Genomic DNA, 16,291 nt, shown 5'->3' with positions numbered 1-16,291 from the left:
ATAAATAATATCTCAAAACACATATGATGAATCTTAGTCACCAAGAAATTATAATTAAGCAAAATACACTGACACTCGAGTTCTTACATTACGGACTCCATCAGTCCAAGTATATTCCCCAAAAGCACTCTTACCCTTGGGAGGTGGCCCAAGCGCGTCAGTTTGCACAGTGATTGTGAAGCTCTTCTTCTCGCCAACTTGATTAAAGGGCAACTGACTTGGAGAGGCCGCGACGTACAGTCCATTAAATCGTACAGATTTACATACGTACACATTCTTGCTAGGACCAACGTTTGTGAGTGTCCTAGTAACTTTTACGGTGCCATTGAAATTGCGGATTGTTAGGGGTGGATAGTTGATGTCGTTTGCTGTTGGGTCAACCTGTGGTGGCCAAAAACATGGTGTAAAAACTAAACATTTCGCCAAATAATGAAGCTTAAAAACAAACAAAACAAAGCGATTCATTTAAGGAAAAAAAAAAAAACCTGTTGTTCTACACATGAGGCTAAGAGTGGAAGCAGAAGGAGGATGAAGATTATGGGGATTCTCTTCATTGTTGCTAAAATGCTAATAATATGAGGGTAGTATATCTTAAAGTAAACTCATGTATAACTAGTATTTATATGTGCTTAGAGAATCTTATCTTTCTAAAGAACAACTCATTCTCTCTAAAAATTAATCAGTCCAACTTTTAGAGTTTCTAGTAGAGTAGGGACCTGGATATTTGCTGTCTGATGAATATTGTGGACTATGTATAATTAAGCTTTCCTTTTATATGGAATCATGGAGTTCTCTTTTTTGGTAGGCTGTAGATGGATAAGGATTAACAGTCTCTCTCTCCATAATTAGAAGATTAAGACTGTATGGAGTTCTTAACTCTGCCACATAGGTTGTTAACATCCCCTACAGATCCTACCCATATAATTTTAGAGGGATCGGTTTAAATTTACCAGGTCATAAACATTTAAAATTAGATTGACCAATGAAAGTCGTGCATTAACGGACATAATACTAGAAGAAGCTTGCTATAATTGGTTAGCCTAATAACAACTCTCTCAAAAAAAAAAAAAAAAGTACATACCAATATTTTTTTTTTTTTTTTTTTTGAGAAGGAAGACTTTTTATTAAGAATACTAAAGAGGGGCCAAATCAGCCTGAACAAAAGGTAAGGTGCAAGGTGGAACATCCTCCATCCACACCGTAGAACTCTGTGTTGTCAAAGCTAGTCTAGCTAAACTATGAGCAATTTTATTCCCATCTCTCTTAACATGAGAGTATGACAATTGAAAATAAAAACCTGAAAATAGGGACACGTCATTCAACAGCTGGCTGTAAGGAGTCAACCCACATTCCTTGCTTGTTAGGGACTTAACTACCACTGCTGAGTCACCCTCAATAATGGCTCTCTGAATACCCAATTCGCTGCCAAACTCCACAGCCTTACAAGCTGCCATTGCTTCAACTTCCACGGGTTGGTAAGCTTGGTCTAGCTGCTGAATGAGTGATGCAATTGGCATAGTGGTTCGGGACTGTCATGGAGAGGTCATTGCATCACTCATTCTACATACCAATAATTGATTCTCCAAAATTCAAAAAAAAAAAAATACATACCAATAATTCTTCTTGAAAGTTGGTAATTAATTTACATTATTAGTGGTTGAAAGACGTATATTGGAGCCACATAGCAATTCTTACCAATATTAACTATATTAATGATGTATTAAATATATATGAATTACTTGTATATGACTTTCTCATATTTTCCTTCAAAAAAAGGGACTTTATCATATAAGTTGGCAGGCTTAGCTACTTAACACTTTTCTTAAAAAGCTAGTCAACGTTAGTGATGCGTTTCTACTGTTCAATCATAATTCATTGCTTCTTCCTCAAAAAAAAAAAAAAAAAAAAGTCTTAATTCATTGCTTTTAAGATTTAACCATTACCTTAACTAGTCACATACCCGCGCGTTGCACGTGATAATTTTTTTAAGATGATCTTATTAAATATTTTATTAATACTTTAATTTTATTTATTAACCATTAGTTTTTAAGTTAATAAAAACCTTAAATATACATTTTTTTACCTTTACACACACACAGAGTGAATCTTTACACACACCTTTAAGAAAACTATATATATTCCAATTTTTTAGATACGTAAAATTATAAACTACTACTCCATAATAATAGTGGCTAATTAATTTTATATATATCTTTTAGTGATCTCATTTGTAACGCTTCTTACCATTATCATATATTTACTAATTAATGATTTGCATAACAAAGGCGATAAATGAGAGGTAGCATTGTTCATTAGATTTTCGAAAGTAAGAGTGTATGAAAATTTTATATATATATATATATATATATATATTATAAATAAGGTTAAATGAAATCTCAAAAAATGGATTTTTAAAATTATAACTTTATTTCTTATGTAATTTCTACTACTATCAGATAACATCTCTTTTTTAGTTATGATTAATATGGTTTCCATTGTGAGAGAAAACTATACATAGAATGGAAAAGAGTGACAAATTTATAGTAAAAGGGAAGGGATAAGAAGAGACAAATAAAGGAAGATGAAGCGAAAGATGAATAGTAATAATAAAGTAGAGGGTAGTAGGGAGATAAAAAGGTAGGAGAAGAAGAAGGGTTGAAGAAAGTGTAAATATTTAAAAAATAAGTGAATATAAAAAAATTATAAGAAAATTGGAAATAAAAAAGAAATATATATAGATGTTAAAACCAATAAAGATGAATATGTAAAATCAATAATTTGTTTATATTTTTTTGTAAAAAAAAAGGAATAAATAATAATTATGTGGCGAATGACGTGGCGATGAGGTGACGCAATAAGAGCTCAGCAGCAATAAATGTCACGCTTCAACTTTTAGTAATATATAGATTGGCTGAAGTTATTTTCATTAATACATAAATGTTTGAGTAAAATGTTTGTGTATATACCTCTACCTAAAAACTCATGAAATTGACTATAATTTATTTGGGTAAGACTTAAGTACAGTACTTAGGTGTTGTTCCTTAGATTCTCCTTTTAAAATTCTGTCATTAGATTTTTGCACATGAGATAGAAGTGTATTTTTTAGTTAAGTAGCCACATAGTTAAATCTTAAGAGGAGAATTTAAAAAACAACACCTAAGGTACTATACCTAAGTTTTGTCCAAATTTATTTATCATGTTATGAGATAATTTAAAGTACCATTGAGATAATATCTCTCAACTTTTTTTTTTTAAAGATAATATCTCTCAACTTATTCTCTAATTTTATGGTTAATACAAATTTAGTGAAATATCATTATCTAAATTGTTATTCTATAAATTATAAATTATAATTTATTTATTAATATATGTTATGAGGAACAACACACTGTAGACACACAAAATGTGTACAATGTTTGTTTACATTCCTATAACGATCTAAATTAAGAATTTTCCATCTAAACAAATTCTATGCTCTTGTTTGTGGCCCTCCTTTGCTTCAGGATAGGTACATTTTAAATGGGATAGAGGGATTTGAATTGTAGTTGTCTTCATAAGTGAGACTAGATAATATTATATCATTGAACTATAAAAACTCTTGACAACTATCTTTAAGTTAATTGAAAATTTTATTTTTGAAATTATGGTTTGAAAAGTATCCATCTCTCTTAAAATAAATAAATTCACTTTTGAAATTTTCATGGGAATGATCTTTCATCTCCTAAAATAAATGAACAAATTTAGTTTTGAAACTTCCATTTAAAAAATCTCCAAAAGCCTCTATAAGCACAATTTTAAGTTTGGAAATCAAACAATCAAAATAGTTTTACAAATTTATTTTTGTATTGTTGAATTTGTAAGTACAATTCTCTGTAATTAAATTCTATTACAACAGATTAATATTCTGATTTGATCTCCTTGAAAAAGTTTTTGATTAAGAATTGTCTTAATTCGAACACAAATGGCGGTCCACTTTGATTGGAAGAGTTTTTGCAACAAAATTATGAAGAATATCTAGTTGTGTACTTGTTAGAGACTTATCAATCAAAGTCTATGAAGTTTCAAATCCTGCAGATTTAGATTTGTTAAGAAATTTAGATCCCAGTTGATAGAATTAACAACTTTTAAAACCAAGATGTTAATTAGATCTATTATGAATAGTCTTTGGTTAAACAAACAAATATCAATACCATGCACAACGGAATGGTAAATAACACAAGATATAATCAATTAGGGAAACCAATAAAACAAACTAGTTTCATAGTAAAAAATATATATATATTAAGATCTTGTACAAAATATTAATAAAACAAACTAGTTTCATAATAAAACAAACTAGTTTCATAGTTTCATAGTAAAGAAAATTTTAAGATCTTGTACAAAATATTTGTTCCTAGACTCTACGGTCCCAGCAAATGAACTTACAATAGAAACTTTTTACTGCATTAGAATTTCCAAACTTTTCAATATATGAACGCTCCACGGATGACACACCTACAATCACAATCGAAACCTCTGATTGACTCCAAGAATTTCTTTAAGGTTTTCTTAACATCAGCAAGTTTGTGGTGATTGTTATGGTTTCAGCTTCTTCACTAAACAAACTAAAGATTTACTTTCACTACAAAACACGCGGGTCTTAGGCCGCGTTTTTTTAAGCCGCGTTTGCAAAAACGTGGCTACAGATAGGCTAAAGCCGCATTTTTTAAAAACGCAGCTCGAATTTGAAACTCTTTGATATGGTGGAATTGATAGAACTTAGTTACAAAATCCCTCGCCACACAGACGGAGTGTTTCTTTATCTAAAAAGCCTTTAAATAGATGGCATATAAAGTCCTTTAAATAAAGGTTCAAAAACACTGGTTCAAAATTATCTCAATTCTTGTTTAAAACAAGCAAGTTATGGGTGTTTTCGCAATGCTATTTTGATAAGAGCATCAGCAATGATTTTTTCTAATTCTATCCTATTTTACCATCTAAAAAACTACTTTATCAATTATATCATACCATTTCATAATACACCCAACATTCAAAAACTCTATTTTTTTCCATTTTATTTAAATATTCTTTTTTAATCCTTTCTTTGCTATTTCTCTTTTTCTCCTCCTTTCCTCTCTTTCTCCCTCAACCTCTAGCACCGGCCTCATCCTCTAGCAAACCCGTACCCAGCAAACAACAAGCAAATCACAACAAAAAAATCACCCAAATCAAACAAGTACCAGAAATCGCACTGTAGCTCCATACCAAAATCTAAAAAACCATACCAAAATCACAACAAAAAATCATCAGCAGCCCAGCAAATCACAACAATCCCAAAAAAAAAAAATTTGCAGAAAAACCCACCATCAACAACCATGCCGATCGCCTACCGGACCCCAACAAACCACCAACCCAAAAGTCCGATCTCCACAGAACCTAAAATCCAAAATCAAAATCAAAATCAAAACAAAATCAAAACCAAAAACCCACCACCGACCCATGCCGCCATTGCCGCCCCGCACCACCTGACCCACGGCCACATCAGTCACAAACCCACCACCGCCAGAAACCCACACAACTCTCCGATCTCCTCCGCCACCGCCGTGGCCTCCAGCGACGCTTACATGGTTCCACACCACCATCAGCCTTGAGATTGGGATTTTGATTTTGATCTTAACCCAAACCGTGTCAGCCTTGAGATCTCGGTTTGAAGAGAAGAGAGAGTGATAGAGAGAGGGTTGGTCTGAAAGGGCTTCACCGATGGGTGAGGGTGAATTTCGAGATGGGTGAGGCTGAATCAGTGATGGCAAGGGAAAGGGGATGAGAGAGAAGAGAAAGGCTTGATGAGCTTTGGCAATGGGTGAGGTGAATCGGCATGGCAAGAGAGAGGGGATGACAAAGAAGCAACCGGCTTGGTGTGTGATGAAAGAGCTCAGCAATGGAGAGATAGAGAGCAAGTGCAGCGGAGAGACAGAGATCAGACACCACGGAGAGAGAAAGGACTGATATTTTACAATAGAATATTAATATAAAGTATACCATTGAGCTACAGTGCAATTCTATGTTTAGAATTGCACTGTAGCTCCATGGTATTTTTTTTTTGCAATTCTTACAAAACCCAACATTCAATGGACTTGTCTTTTGGGCCTCAATGCTATGCTATTCTATAATTTGGCATAGACAATGGGTTTAGCCCATTCACTGCTGGTGCTTTAACACTCTTTAAAAAACTGAAAGAAATATAAAAAGTAATTGTAAACTTAAATTATCTTCAATAATTAAATATTTATGAATTTAGTTAAGTAATATGTTCTTATATTTAATTATGTTATTCTTAACAATGTACATTTTCTAATTCCTTTTAGTGACATGTAATATAAAACCAGCATTGTAGTAGTCTAAATTTGTACTATATAATTAAAATAAATAATAATTTGGTAAATTTATTTTATTTTCAAGTATCAATTATTCATAGGTGGTGCATAAGTATTTATGAATATAAATTTTTATGATTATTTTTATAAGATTTATATAATACCAATTGATTTGGAATATAACATTATTGCTCAAATTAATTGAATTAATTTGGCAACAATTAAAACAAAGTATAGAAAAAGATAAAAGCTAATTTAACTATAATCAATTATATATATAAAAAAAAGTTGTATGCTTATATTAGTAGAAATAATTGAAAATTTTTCAATTCACTAAAGTGATTGATTCATATTCTTGATTATCATCTCCTTCTAATGACAAAGTAATATAAGTCAAGTTTTTTTTTTTTTTGAGGGGATAATATAAGTCAAGTTGATTCATCTAATATAATTATACACATTAAGAATTATACAAGAGACATAATATAATTTCTTATAAATGTTTTAAAATGCACCATGCATTGCATGGGACATCGAATAATAAGTGCTTGCAGTGGTGAAGTTAGAATTTCGGTTTTGGGGAGCAAGATTAAAATAAAATATTGAAAAAATTAATTCAATGTTTTTTTTTTCCTTAATATAGAAAATATTACTTAATTTATTAAACAAAAGATTTGACTAACAAATTTGGCTTATTACTTTTTAGCCCTCTTTCACCAAAAAAAAAAAAAAAAAATTTGTTAGTCCTCTTTTAAAAATATTTAGGAAGTACGGTAGCTCTGTTTTGGAACTCAATTATACTAAAATCGAGTTCTAACTAAATTCAGCTAAGGTAGTAGTGGCTAATGTGGCTATTTCAAAAATAACATGGAACTCACTCTCTTAGAAATTGAGTTCCGCTTAGAATATTTTTCCATGGAACTCGATTTTACTATTATCGAGTTCCACCTGGCAATTTTTTTTAGAAATAGCTACATTAGCCATTGCCACCTCAATCAAATTTAATTAGAACTTGATTTGTGTGAAATTGAATTTCACGAGTTCCAGAACATGGTTACCACCCTAAAATGTTTCAAAGGGGGACTATTTGGCTAAAAAATTCGCTAAAGATAGCTAATCAGCCAAAATGCCCATTACAATATAATACAAATTTAAGTTATAATTTTTTTTTTTTGGCGGTTGGATTTCAATTTATTTTTTGAGCCATAGAGTTTATATATTTCAAACAAATATAAAATACAAATAAAAACAATCAATATATAGTCATTAATATTTTAATTTAAAAACTTAATCTAAATATAAGATATTCAAACAGATAATTTGAATACCTAAAAGTAAAAGAAAATAAATTAATTAATTAAGTTAGTAATAGTAACAGTATGATTATATACTTAAAAAAAATTGAAAGTTCATTTTAAAGAGGTTGTACAATGGTTTTATTATTAAAATTACTAAAAATTATCTTAGATTTTATTTTCAACTATCAAAAGATTCGTTGATTGCAAGAGCACTTAAAAAGAATATTACATTGTATAAGATTTTTTTTTCTTTCATTTATATAGAAAAAGAAATGTGAAATTCAGCACATTTAGTTAGGAATCATCGCAATAATATACTAGTTTTAAGGCCATATATTGGATTATTTATTTGACTACATTAGAGAGTCAAAAGTTATTTTCTTATATTATTAAACAATTAGAATCTTAATTTTTAATAACGCCTTTGTGCTCAAAAGGACCACCAAATCCATGACGTGCACAAGAGAATTGGCCCAGAGGTTATCAATTTTGAAAGGTTTAATTTACGTATGTAATTATTTGTTTCGCATAATTGCTTTGTGACCACAATAAAATGTCATAATTTTTCATAACATTTAAAGTGTCAGTCCATCATAAATAAAAATAAAAATATATAAAATAATAAAATATTATACCAAGACTTCCTCATCTAAAAACATAGATATTGTAAAATATTTGATATTATGTTGTGTCCCTAAACTTTCTCATTATTCACTATGAACAATGCTTATTAGTATATCGAAGTTGCGTATTCTATGCTCCAATTATCCCATACTTACTGGTTGATATTGGCATGTCACATTTAATGTAATGTGATGTGACCCCTAGCCATCTCTCTCGGCGTGTTTGCTCGCAAGCACAATGTCAACTTCTGGACCATTCTGGTACCAATGCCAATTGCCTTTTCCCCAAGGCATTAGATTAGCTATTCTCTAGTTGTGGAGAGAGTTCTTATAAAAATTGTATATATATAAGTATTCTTGTTTTCAAAACAAGAGCAATAAAAAGCTACTCAATTAGAAATCCTCTTGTCGAGCTTTGAAACATGAGTTTGTAACTAAGTGGGGCATTAAGGTAGTTGAAAATATGGTGAAATTGGCTTAGTTAGGACTCTGTGATTTGTTGGTCTAGAGTCTACCTTGGCATGCCCTCTGGTCCTTGGATTAATGCGCCAAAAAAATAAAAAATAAAAAAGAAAGATCAATGTCTTTTCTCAAACTCTCTCTCTTCTTGGTTAAGACGAGCTTTTTCTTCTTGCATGATTATGTTACACTCTGTATACCCTTTTTGTATATATTTTTTTTAATAGATTCTTCTTACTCAAAATGATTTATTAAGGAATTCATCACCAAGAGTGATTTGCTTGCATACCATGTAGAAAGTTGTATTACAATTGTATAGAGAGTAACTGGTAGGAACATAATATATATATATATATATATATATATATATATATATATACACACACAACATACTTGTCCCTTATCTTTTAGACGAAATGCAGAGATTTATTGATGGTCTGCTTACTCGAAGATTCATAAACAATGTTTAAGTGAAGAATTTGCAACTTTACATAACATGAATGAAATTGTTGTGTTACAAATAATGCTAGACAAGATGAATTTCATGAATGATTTTCCCCAAATTCTCTCTCTCTCTCTCTCTCTCTCTCTCTCTCTCATACAATTTTCTTTTTCATTAGAGGAAAAAGGAAAGCGGACCATAGAGCCGCAAAGGCAATTGCGACTTCCGTGCATACCAAGAATTTCGCAGTCACCACATCACAAGTTACCTGATACCTCACGACACCTCTTAAGGTTCTTAGAATTACTTGCTTGTCTAGAATCTCCTTTTCCAATTTTCAAAAATTAGGCCGCCTTTCCCACTATAGCTTTCGTCAGCATTGACATTCAGTAAAGGTACTCTCTTTTTGGATGCTCAAATCTTTTTTTTTGGTGCACGGCCATATATGATAAGGGGAAAGGGGGAGAATGTGCTAGTGCATGAGAACGACAACATAAATAGTCTGGTTAAGAATAGTAAACATGGTGGAGGTGGACTGCCCCACTTTGGAATTTGGATAATTGATTGAATCCTTCCATAGGATATTACAGTTCTTCTAAGATAATAACTTTTGTGCCACAATTCTGATGTAGTTAATTATATAAATGGTTGCCTGTCACTTTCACATAAGCTAATTACTTTTTTCTCTACCAATCACACTCAAAGTTGTGCCACAAAAGTTGTCCATAGACTTTAAGCATCCCAAAAGCTAAAAATTGGCTCCTGTGTCTAGCTCTAGGCACAAAGTAAATGAACCATTCACTTGGCACGGAAAGATCTGACAAGGCCTGGCTTGCAGACACACACAGAACAGGAGCGTCTATGATGAACAAATTATGTTAGCAGTATTTTGAATGACTAAAATGGCAGATCAGAATCAACGTCAAAATGGGGTGAAAAGTATTGATAAGATTTGATCTCTAGCCTTTCCTTTTTTTTTTGATAAACATCTCTAGCCTTTCCTTTCTTTGTATCATTTGTGTTTTATGAAAAATATGATTTGAATATTTCATGTTCTAATGTAATATGTTCAAGCTAAAATTGATGCCGCTACCCAGTAAAAATTAAATTTCTATGGACATTTAAAAAGAAAAAGGGGGGCGGTGGATGATCTAGCTATTCAAACTCTAAGATCATTATGCACATGTACAACGAAATCTGGCAACCACCACAAAATAGCCATGCCATGCCTCTACCTTCAGAGTGGCAGGAACATTTGCAGTAGGCATAATGTGATCATGATGAACACTGCGCCAGTTCCTCAAGGAGGGTGACAACATCATCTGATGATCCAAGGAGATATCGTGCATTTGATCGCTTTCGTCCAACAGCACAAGAGAAATAATTGTCACCTTTGAGATCAAGTACTGAAGAACCCTCATACAATGATGTTTTATCTTGCAATATAGGTTCTGGTGCAGTCCCACTTCCATCATTGGCTGCTTTCTTTTCTAAAGCAGACAATGAACGTTGTTTCCTTAGGCGAGCTGCTTTAGACCCACTTTTACTGGCTGAATTTTTTGGCACAGATGTCCTGACAAGATTGGCTACCATGGCTCTTGATGCAGGTGGTGATTCAGAAGGAAGCTCTGGCTCAAAATATGTATAGACATCTTCATCCTGAAGCATCAAAAGCAGATGCAATACTTTAGTATTTCCATCATTCAATTACAAAGAAATATGTTTCAGTGTATCAGGTTCCTTATCCTAGAATTATCTTGAAAAACTATGGAAAGACTATGGAAGCTTTAAAAATAAATCTGACATGGTGAGAAAGGTTCAATAACTGAGGATTAGCCACCAGTGTTTTAAAAAGAGAACAATGTACAAAATAAGAAATGCTCGAAATTAATAATTATGTTTTCCAGAATGTAGAATGGTAGAAACAACGATTAAACCTTACAAATATAGTCTCCTTAACAAGTTATGAGAGTCAAAGCTACTGGGATAATGGGACGTCTCAATCTTTTTTCTTTTTCATTGTAAGACAGATGTCTCAAGTTACCATACACCAATCCATTCTGTATAAACATCTTGCACAAACTGTATATTGGCACTTCTGCCCAACAAGAAATTTGCTTACATTTTCCTCATTGTCAGAGGAAGAGAATCCAGCTCCATCAGTTGACAAGATTGTGAATAATGGCACAACAATCCATATCATTTTAAATTTGATTAAGGACTCTGTTGTTCATAAATCATGGTTTTCGGTTTAAGAGGTATATGCAACTCCAGCACCCACGCAGGATTGAACTCATGACTTCACTCTAACCCATGCTTCTTTTTTTTATGATAAGTTCACAATCGAAGCCAGGCTTATGACAAGAGTAAGCCATTTAGTTCAAAAACCATTGGCTCCTCTAGAATACACTCCAAAACCCATATGTTTTACTTCATATCTTAAATCAGCATTCTATGTGAAAACATAGCCATGGTGTAAGTTGGGACAACAAAAATAATTGTTTTGGATGCTTACTAACAGTTTGTAACTGCTTCTTATACATAAAGGTCGAAGTAGAAATAAAAGTTGTGAATGAAAATTCAGCAAAGATACAACTGCTCTGTCTTCAAATCAAAATATTCATATATAAGAATACTTCTAATGACAGGAATGCTCCTCTTAAAATTAAAAAAAATTAATGAAAACACACCTTTGCTATAAAGTGCCCAATACACAGGCATAATCAATAGGTGACTTCATGCCTTTGTAATGAACTATCTCTCCCAAGATACGATCAATAGCTGCACCGTGTATACACATAAAATCATTGAAAATGAAATATTGACATGTGATTTTTTTCCTGGTTGCAAATAGAATAACATGTGATACGAAAAAGCACAAAACAGTTATGAGAAGACTCCCAGCTACCTTCGTAACACCAACTGCTCGGACCTCAACAGATCGGCCACCTTGGATGACATCAACAGATGCATTGGAAATTGGACCTGTCCACAGATGCTGCAACATATCCCTTGCTTGAAGCCTTGCAAATTCAATATCTAATGTGGTAGTTACATTTTTACAAAGATTAATCAGCAAATGAACAAAATAACAAACACAGCACAGTCAAAATATCTTAACCAAAAGAAAATATGTGCATATATATATATATATAAATTTCTGGTACCTGCGTACTTGTAGTTCCATACAAGAGAAGTTTCACGAACCTCAAAATGGGATCGCGGTGTTCTTTCAGTAAAATACTCAAAAACATGCTGAAATCATGAACAAAGCATCAGAAGTCATAGAAGTCAATAAACCTTCATGTAAATAGTACTACTTGTAATTTTCTATTAAAAAGTCATGTAATTAATATACAAACCTTAACACTGTCAACCCAATCCATGCGTAAATTTTCTGGCATTGTTGTCATCCATTTGCCTTTGGTAAGACGTAAAAACATCCCATTTTCTGCTGCCAACCACATGTTGTATTCACCAAAGTTCTGAACAAGAAGTTATTAGTCCAAAAGCATAATTTACATGTGACAGTATTGTTAGAGAGTTCGAGAAAATTGAATGTACATCGTCCAAGACAGTTCTGTCACAGCCACTGAGGACAACAATTGTTGTCTTTGGGTCATCACAAAGCTTCTTTAAAGGTTCCTTTATATCTGGGTGCAGTTTAAACTCCAGTTCTTTTATTTGACCATTTCTCCCTAGGGCATCCACTGGTTCAGTTAAAGTAGAATTGAATCCCTGTGATGTGAAAGCACGATGATATGGAATTTATTATGTGGTATTGAATAATAAATTACGTAATTGAGTGAAATATGAAGTGAACTGTTAAAACACAGAGATTGTCCAGTGAAAAAATAATTACCAGAATGAGCAATCGATTATTTGATTTCAAATAACGATCAACGGCAACGTTCGTTGGAAGTAAAGGTGGAACTTGTCTTGTCCTAAGTTGAGCTTCAACAATGGTAACATTGAGTTCGCTAAATAAAAAAGACAACTACAGAATTAGAAGAAAGCATGAGAAAGATTTGAGTTGAAAGAAAGAAAGAAAAGAAAAGAAAGGTGAAAATGCAACAAAAGAAAAATGGTAGAAAATTTTATTCTTGTGAATGAGAAAACAAAACAAACTGTCACGTGTAACCATAAACAGCTTTTTGGAACTTTTAAGCAAATTCAACATTGGAAGTGAACAGTAAAACTATTTCAGTATCAATGCCTATAGAACCATTACAAACAATGCAATTGCCAATATCTTCCTTAGGAAAGAAGTTTGTTTCAATCATTTCCTTTTTTCTATTTATATTGTTGGGAAAAATTCTATATAACTGTGAATAATTTCAGCAAGCACAGCAGAAGTACAACCACATAATAACACAAAAATTTACGTGGAAACTCTTTCTCTTTTAAGGGAAAAATCACGGGACAAACTTCGAATAATTTCACTATATTAAATAGAGATTACAACACTTAGAGATACAACTTGAGCAATAAAAAAATCCATTTTTTTCTTTTCACCTATGAAGCACAGGTGCGTTTCGGGATTCGGGTGCGGGACTCGGCAATGTTTGAAAAAGTAGGGTGCGGGTGCAGCGGGGTGCGGCGATTAAAAAATTATTAAAAATATTTTTATTTATATTTTTAATATATTGCTAAACATACTTTTTTCACATTATATAAATATATACCAAATTTAAGAGTAATGATAAATAATAACTAGAATACAGAAAATAGGAGAGAGTCTAGTTGAAGAGTGAAGGTAGAGAGTGGGAGAGAGGCGCAAGAAAAATGAAGAGGGAGAGGGTTGGGTCTTGATTTTTTTCCAAACGGTGCGTTTGCACCTTCTTTTTTTTTCAGCCATACGCACCTGTTGTTGTTTTTTTTTTTTTTTGAATTTCGGCCGATATCGGCATATTTCGGCCGGTATCGGCAGATTTCGACCGGTATCGGTCAATTTCGCCGGTATCGGCCGATTTCGGCAGGACCAATTTCACCCGATACAGACCGATTCGGGCCGAATCGGCGCGAATCGGCCCGATTTCGCACACGTCGGCCCGAATCGGCGCCATATCGGTGCGAATCGCGCCGAAAAAACTAATTTTTTAATGTCCGACATGGCACAAACGCACAGGCAGCGGCGTCGCCTGCACGTCCCCGCATCGGGCCGCGTCGGACGTGGGTGCGGCGGCCCAAACGCCGCACCCATGCTTCCCAGCTTTTCACTCACTGCTCTCTTTCTCACTGTGTATCTCTCATAATTTTCTCTTACTCTCTCTATTTCTCTCCTCTCTTTTGCTTGCTCTCACTCACGCAATTCTTCAAGTCTGCAGTCCTCAGTCTCACTTGCTGGGACTTCTCTCTTTTCTCTGCATCTTCAAATGGCCGAATGGCCTTCGTTATATTTCTTCATTTTTTCCTCTTTTCTTACTTTCACACTCTTCACATTACATCACCATAAATGCAAGCCTACTTACTTTGACTTTGCTTCAACCAAAATCTTTCTTCAGCTCTCATTGGCCGAATGGCCTTAATGCATCAGCCCTTAACTTCTTTTCCTCACCGTGTCCAACACACCAAAGCCCATAAACTCCAATAACTCCTGCTGACTTTTGTACATAATGAAGAGAAGGTAAGAGACATGAAAGACTTGCTCATTAAATGAGCATGTCTATTACGTGGGCTGGACTCATGGTGCAGTGCACCCAACATATATGCCCCCCCCCCCTCCTCCCACTCTCTCTCTTTGGCTGCCATTTACATGGGTTGTTGTGCCAAAAGGTCATTGTTGTCACTTCATCTATATTTTAACTCCTTCAATAAAAACAAATGAGGCTCTGCGGGAGACAATGATAAAACTTTCTTCTCTATATCCATGCATACACTCCCTACAAACCTAGATTCAGGATTAGAAAACGTAAATGACAACACCCTGCAGTTAAACTATTTTATTTTATTTATTATAATATCTTATGCAACAGAAATATACTTAAGCATAACCTATGTCCCTTTAGAAATTAGAATTAACTCTTTCCTATACAGAGGTCTGATAAGATCATGCAGGTGACATAGAATCCTCCAAGATCGCATGAGATAGGTGAAAAAACATTTAGAAATTAACATCTTGAAAACAATAGAGCACATTTTTCTCATTAGAGGAACATATAAGGGGGGGCTAAAGAAAACTGCTCAGGACCCCTTTTATTCCGTCAGTAACCATGTAAGAGCTCATTTGTTGCAAAATGAACTTAATTCCTTCCTTGTATGTGTATTACAGAGGAGAGGGTGTAAATGCCAAACAAATAGACAAATACATAAACAGGACTGCAGTTCAAACTCCATGCATAATGAGCAATTTGCAGAACCAAGAATATGATCAACACCTTCCAAAGGTTGCAGCCCATTCTTGAGACGTGTGAGTAGTCACCTGCTTGAAGTTATGCTGGATTGCTGGTGCCTTTTTTCTCTTTCATCAGCTGGCATATCCAATGCGTATTTAATGGAAGCAGCAACGTCAGTGATGTTCCAAGGGTTTACCAAAATAGCTCCAGCGCCAAGAGACTGTGCTGCACCTGCAAACTAGAAACAAAAAGGAAGATTTGACAAAAGTCCAACTTGATAATATCTCTTACCTGGACTACTAGCAGACTTAAATTGCATTTGCTGAAACAAATCACTAAACTTTTTTTTTTTTTGAAGAAATTCCAAAATTACTTAAATAACCAAAAAGTCATTCTCCTACTCACATCCTGCAAAAAATTCCAAAACAATGAAGCAGTACGGCAAATCAGCTGCAACCACTTAACTATAAAAACAGTCTTATAGTAAGCTGCTTGCCTTAGGTGAATTAAAATCTCTCATTCACCATGTTTCTCGATTACTACTAATTCTTCCAAAAAAGTATATAGCAAATTACTCATGGTAATGTTTTCTGATGATAAGAATACCAGAAACAGGTTTCCAAACGATCATATCCTTGAAAAATGTCCACCAAAGTACTCAAGCAAAGTACTCAAGGAAATTTCATCAAGTCTCAGGATTCCACTGACAACAGATCAAAGTCCATTGATATTCTGGGATAGAAAATTTTGAATTTGTCTTCATTCCTTTATTAATTGATAT

General features: G+C 33.5%; 1 pseudogene; it reads right to left on the bottom strand.

Annotated features, from left to right (window-relative positions):
• Positions 1–10,145: 10,145 nt before the first annotated feature.
• On the bottom strand, positions 10,146–15,573 carry LOC142635372 (alpha,alpha-trehalose-phosphate synthase [UDP-forming] 1-like; annotated as a pseudogene).
• Positions 15,574–16,291: the final 718 nt, after the last annotated feature.

Source organism: Castanea sativa, chromosome 5 (assembly GCF_040712315.1).
Source record: "Castanea sativa cultivar Marrone di Chiusa Pesio chromosome 5, ASM4071231v1".
NCBI classification, from domain to species: Eukaryota; Viridiplantae; Streptophyta; class Magnoliopsida; order Fagales; family Fagaceae; genus Castanea; species Castanea sativa.
Note: the sequence above shows the minus strand (reverse complement) of the source record. Positions and strands in the feature narration are given on the sequence as shown.